The sequence below is a fragment of the Microcebus murinus genome, chromosome 12, assembly GCF_040939455.1.
Source record: "Microcebus murinus isolate Inina chromosome 12, M.murinus_Inina_mat1.0, whole genome shotgun sequence".
Lineage (NCBI taxonomy): Eukaryota > Metazoa > Chordata > Mammalia > Primates > Cheirogaleidae > Microcebus > Microcebus murinus.
Window position 1 is genome coordinate 82,144,426 of NC_134115.1, and position 6,000 is coordinate 82,150,425.

Below are 6,000 nucleotides of genomic sequence, written 5' to 3' on the forward strand. Positions count from 1 at the left end.
AGAGAAATCTCTAATAAGCTCCATCAGGAATAAAAAAGGAGATATCACAACTGATCCCAAAGAGATACAAGATACAATTTATGAATACTACAAAAATCTTTATGCACACAAACTGGAAAATGTGGAGGAAATGGACAAATTTCTAGAAACACACAGCCTCCCTAGGCTCAACCAGGAAGAAATAGATTCCCTGAACAGACCAATCTCAACAGCAGAAATAGAAACAGCAATTAAAAATCTCCCTAAAAAGAAAAGTCCCGGTCCAGATGGCTTCACACCTGAATTTTACCATACTTACAAAGAAGAACTAGTACCTATCTTGCAGAAACTATTCCACAACATCGAGAAGAACGGAAACCTCCCCGACACCTTTTATGAAGCGAATATTACCCTGATACCAAAACCAGGAAAGGATGCAACAAAAAAAGAAAACTACAGACCAATATCCCTAATGAATATAGATGCAAAAATTTTCAACAAAATCTTAGCTAACCGAATACAGACACTTATCAAAAAAATAATCCACCACGACCAAGTGGGCTTCATTCCAGGGATGCAGGGATGGTTCAACATACGTAAATCTATAAATGCAATTCACCACATAAACAGAAGCAAAAACAAAGATCACATGATCCTTTCAATAGATGCAGAAAAAGCTTTTGACAAAATTCAACACCCTTTCATGATACGAACACTTAAGAAAATAGGCATAGAAGGGACATACCTAAAAATGATACAAGCCATATATGACAGACCCATAGCCAACATCATACTGAATGGGGAAAGATTGAAATCATTCCCACTTAGAACTGGAACCAGACAAGGCTGCCCACTATCTCCACTTCTGTTCAACATAGTGCTGGAAGTCTTGGCTACAGCAATCAGACAAGAAAATGGAATCAAAGGTATCCAAATAGGGGCAGAAGAGATCAAACTTTCACTGTTTGCTGATGATATGATATTGTATCTAGAAAACCCCAAGGATTCAACCAAGAAACTCCTGGAACTGATCAATGAATTTAGTAAAGTCTCAGGATACAAAATTAATACACAGAAATCAGAGGCATTCATATACGCCAACAACAATCTAATTGAGAACCAAATCAAAGACTCAATTCCCTTCACAATAGCAACAAAGAAATTAAAGTACCTAGGAATATATTTAACCAAAGAGGTAAAAGACCTCTACAGGGAGAACTATGAAACACTGAGGAAGGAAATAGCAGAGGATGTAAACAGATGGAAATCCATACCATGCTCGTGGATCGGCAGACTCAATATCATCAAAATGTCTATACTACCCAAACTGATCTACAGATTCAATGCAATACCTATTAAAATCCCATCAGCATTCTTCACAGATATAGAAAAAATACTTTTACGCTTCGTATGGAACCAAAGAAGACCCCGAATATCAAGAGCAATTCTAGGCAACAAAAACAAAATGGGAGGCATTAATATGCCAGATATCAAACTATACTACAAAGCTGTAGTAATTAAAACAATATGGTATTGGCACAAAAACAGGAATATTGACCAGTGGAACAGATGTGAGAATCCTGATATAAAACCATCCTCATATAGCCATCTCATCTTTGACAAAGCAGACAAAAACATACGCTGGGGAAAAGAATCCCTCTTCAATAAATGGTGCTGGGAAAACTGGATAGCCACCTGTAGAAGGCTAAAACAGGACCCACACCTTTCACCTCTCACAAAAACCAACTCACGCTGGATAACAGACTTAAACCTAAGATATGAAACTATTAGAACTCTAGAGGAAAAAGTTGGAAACACTCTCCTAGACATCGGCCTGGGCAAAGAGTTTATGAAGAAGTCCCCAAAGGCAATCACAGCAGCAACAAAAATAAATAAATGGGACATGATCAAACTACAAAGTTTCTGCACAGCCAAAGAAATAGTCATGAAAGTAAACAGACAGCCTACAGAATGGGAGAAAATTTTTGCATCCTATGCATCCGATAAGGGACTGATAACTAGAATATACTTAGAACTCACGAAAATTAGGAAGAAAAAATCAAATAACCCCATTAAAAAGTGGGCAAAGGACTTGAACAGAAATTTTTCTAAAGAAGACAGAAGAATGGCCAACAAACATATGAAGAAATGCTCAACATCTCTAATCATCAGGGAAATGCAAATCAAAACCACAATGAGATATCACTTAACCCCAGTGAGAATGGCCTTTATCAAAAAATCTCCAAACAATAAATGCTGGCGTGGTTGCGGAGAGAGAGGAACACTCCTACACTGCTGGTGGGACTGCAAACTAGTTCAACCTCTGTGGAAAGCAATATGGAGATACCTTAAAGCGATACAAGTGAATCTACCATTTGATCCAGCAATCCCATTGCTGGGCATCTACCCAAATGATCCAGTGACACTCTACAAAAAAGACACCTGCACTCGAATGTTTATAGCAGCACAATTCATAATTGCAAGGCTGTGGAAACAGCCCAAGTGCCCATCAATCAAAGAATGGATTAATAAAATGTGGTATATGTCCACCATGGAGTACTATTCAGCTCTAAGAAACAATGGTGATATAGCACACCTTATATTTTCCTGGTTAGAGCTGGAACCCATACTACTAAGTGAAGTATCCCAAGAATGGAAAAACAAGCACCAGATATATTCTCCAGCAAACTGGTATTAACTGAGTAGCACCTAAGTAGACACATAGGTGCTAAAGTAATAGGGTATTGGGCAGGTGGGAGGGGGGAGGGGGGCGGGTATATACATACATAGTGAGTGAGATGTGCACCATCTGGGGGATGGTCATGATGGAGACTCAGACTTTTGGGGGGAGGGGGGGAATGGGCATTTATTGAAACCTTAAAATCTGTACCCCCATAATATGCCAAAATAAAAAAAAAAAAAAAAAAAGACAAAAAAAAAAAAAAAAAAATAAAATATGTAATATGTACAGTATGGTCATAGTTTACCAGATATGCATTAAAATGACCACAAGAAAATATACCAAAAACCTGAAGGGTAATTTCTGGATAGAGAATTTATAGAGGGTTTTTTTAAATTCAGGATTTTATTTATCCATTTCACTTTATATGGCCTACATTTTCTAGAACACATATATAGCATTTTTATAATGAGATAAAAATTTAACATGATAAATAAGCAAGTAGATGAAAAAAGTATAAAATGACCATTTCATCATCTATACTTTAAGGGGAAAAGCTAACAATAAGTTATTATTTTGGTTTGATTCTTCATGGTTTGATTCTTTCTAGCTTTCCTAGAAGAAAAAGACACAAATTATATCAAATTCAAAAAGTGTACCAATTACAAAGACAGCCACTATTGTGGGATGCTAGAATAGTTAGTTAGCTTTAATAAAAAATCAAAACTCCATTTTAAGGACATCTCTCTTGGTGCTTTCTTTAAAGATCATACATGGAGCAAAAACTTAAAAGAGAAAGAAAACTTACATTTTCCAGTATCTGTTCTCTTTTCTCTATTTCTTCTTCTATGCTCTATTTCAGTGGTTGTTGCTCAAACCGTATGCTGTTAGGATCCTATCACTCATTCAAGACATAGCCACACACAGTTATCGACATGGATGTATAGAAGAAGATGAAAGAGAAGAAGAGGTGGGAGGGAAGAGGGATGGAGTCCCTTCATGGCGAAAGAATGAGAGACAACGTTCTCCAAGAAGAAAAAAGTACTGTACATTTATCCATTATGAGGATAGGAATGTAATAACATAGAGAGTCCATTTTCTTCCAAGCAAAACAAAACTGTTTTAAAGTAATTATATGCAATAAGATTAATAAGCAGTGGTAGTACTCTTGTTGGCTGATTTCTTCAAGGGTTCATCTCTGTACCTGTCCTATTTCCCAATATCTCAACATTGCTCCTATTACAGCCCAAGCTCTGTGGATCCTGTTCAGGTAACTTTAAGGGATAAAGGATGCTGATGCTAGGGAAAGACAGAGGAGAAAAATTCTTTTAGGAGAGATATGAAGATACAAAGACAGCACCTGAATGTCTCAAGACAGTAAAGTAAATTGAAATCTGGAAGAACAAAAACAAAAGGAGGAATCCCTGGAAAGGGACAGATAAGTGCCTCAGGTTTTTTACTTCCTACTTGGAGCTTCAGGGACATCTACAGTCATGGAAGAAGGAGAGAGCTAGAGTGTCAAGCCCCAACCTTGCTTATTCTTAACTTTCCTCTTTGATGAGAGCACCAAGAGTCAAATTCTGACTCTTTACTAGGCTTTTTTTTGATACATAATAGATGTACATATTTTCTGTTCACATGTGATAATTTGACATATTCATATAATGTATAAAGATCAAATCAGGGTAACTGGTATATCCATCACCTTAAACATTTATCTTTCTTCATACTAGAAACATTTGAATTATCATCTCCTAGCTATTTTGAAATGTACAGTAGATTATTGTTAACTAAAGTCACCCTACTGATCTAACAAACTATGTTAGGAATACGATCTGTTTAATACCTTCTTGATCTAAATTCTATTTCTAGTCTGTTACGTTCTGTCCCCTACCTGGCGTTGATGAATCTCAGATTTGACATAAGTTGAATCTGGGATATATAAATAAGAACCTCCTTTTTTATTGTCTCAAAAATAGATCCTCTGAACTCTCACAAAATAAATTAGGTCCTCTGTCACACATCTTGCATGAAGGAACCATAAAATTCTCCATGTTGCATGACTATATTATCCACCTCAGTCTTTGAGTTTCCACTAAAACATGTAAATAAATTTTGTATGTTACAATTGAAAATTCCTCCAACCTACTGCTTCCTTTGACAATAATATTTGTACTTCGTCATACTCTCTTTGGTGCCAATATCACACTATTTTCTATAAGATGATTAGGGCGTATTATTTTCTATTCCGTTTCCATTTACTCTGAGGGTGGAGTATAACCTTAGTCTCACCTTTTCTCTGTATCTAACATCATACACCAAAGTTAGGAAGTCTGGGCAGAGTTTCACACCCTCTTGCCCAGATCCTTCCAAAATTAGGAATCCCCTTTTTGTCGTGTTTTATAAAAGTCTTACTACAAGGAAGCTCATCACAGTGAAGCAGCCTTACTTACATGCTCTCACTCTGGGACTCTACCAACCCCAGGAGCCTCCAATGTGTTCACATGAAATACTAATTGGAATGGGCTGGGCCCTTTCACCTTTGTTATCAAATGGGACTGTGACTCAAGAGCTTGCTCATTCTCCTTCCTTATACCTAGATCTCACCGAGGCAAAACCCATAAAACTTCTGAAAACAATTGTGCCTGAAGGGAAGGTCTAGCCTTTGGGGGATACCATAGCCTCATATGTAACATCAACAGACAGGCAACGAGAAACCCCAAGGGGAAACCGATTCCCATTTCATCATCTCAAGAAGCCATCTTTCCTAACCTATTCTTTCCATAGTTATTGAGTATTTGCTAGTAATTCAAACATTTTAACTCACCTGAACTAGTAGTGCAGCTCGTGAGGCTTCACAAGATAGCAATGGGCCAATTCTGACCACTGTTATCATGTTTCCATCTTGCTTACCAATGATTTTCTCATTTCCTGCCCTCCCCAGTTCCATCCTTTAGCTGGATTTAATCTAGCCATTTTGCTTATCTCTTTTATAAATATATATGTATGTATCTTTTCCTCAGAATATTGGATTTAAACAAGTCTTTGAGAAATAAAAGAAACAGCAAGAGGTGGAGCACCACATTGAAAAATCTATGATTATATGCAAATGAAAAAATTATTGGTCTCATTTTAAAATATAATAATAATGACATATGGCTTATCAATATAAAATGTATGTCATAGAAAGAACCATGAATTGGGTACATAGCAGTATTTTTCCACCATTCATTTGCATGGAAGAAATTCAATCACTAGCTAGAAAACCAAACTACTAGTTGGTAAATATAATTAAATTCCAGTGAAAACAGGTAAAGATATTTTAATAAATATTCTCAAAA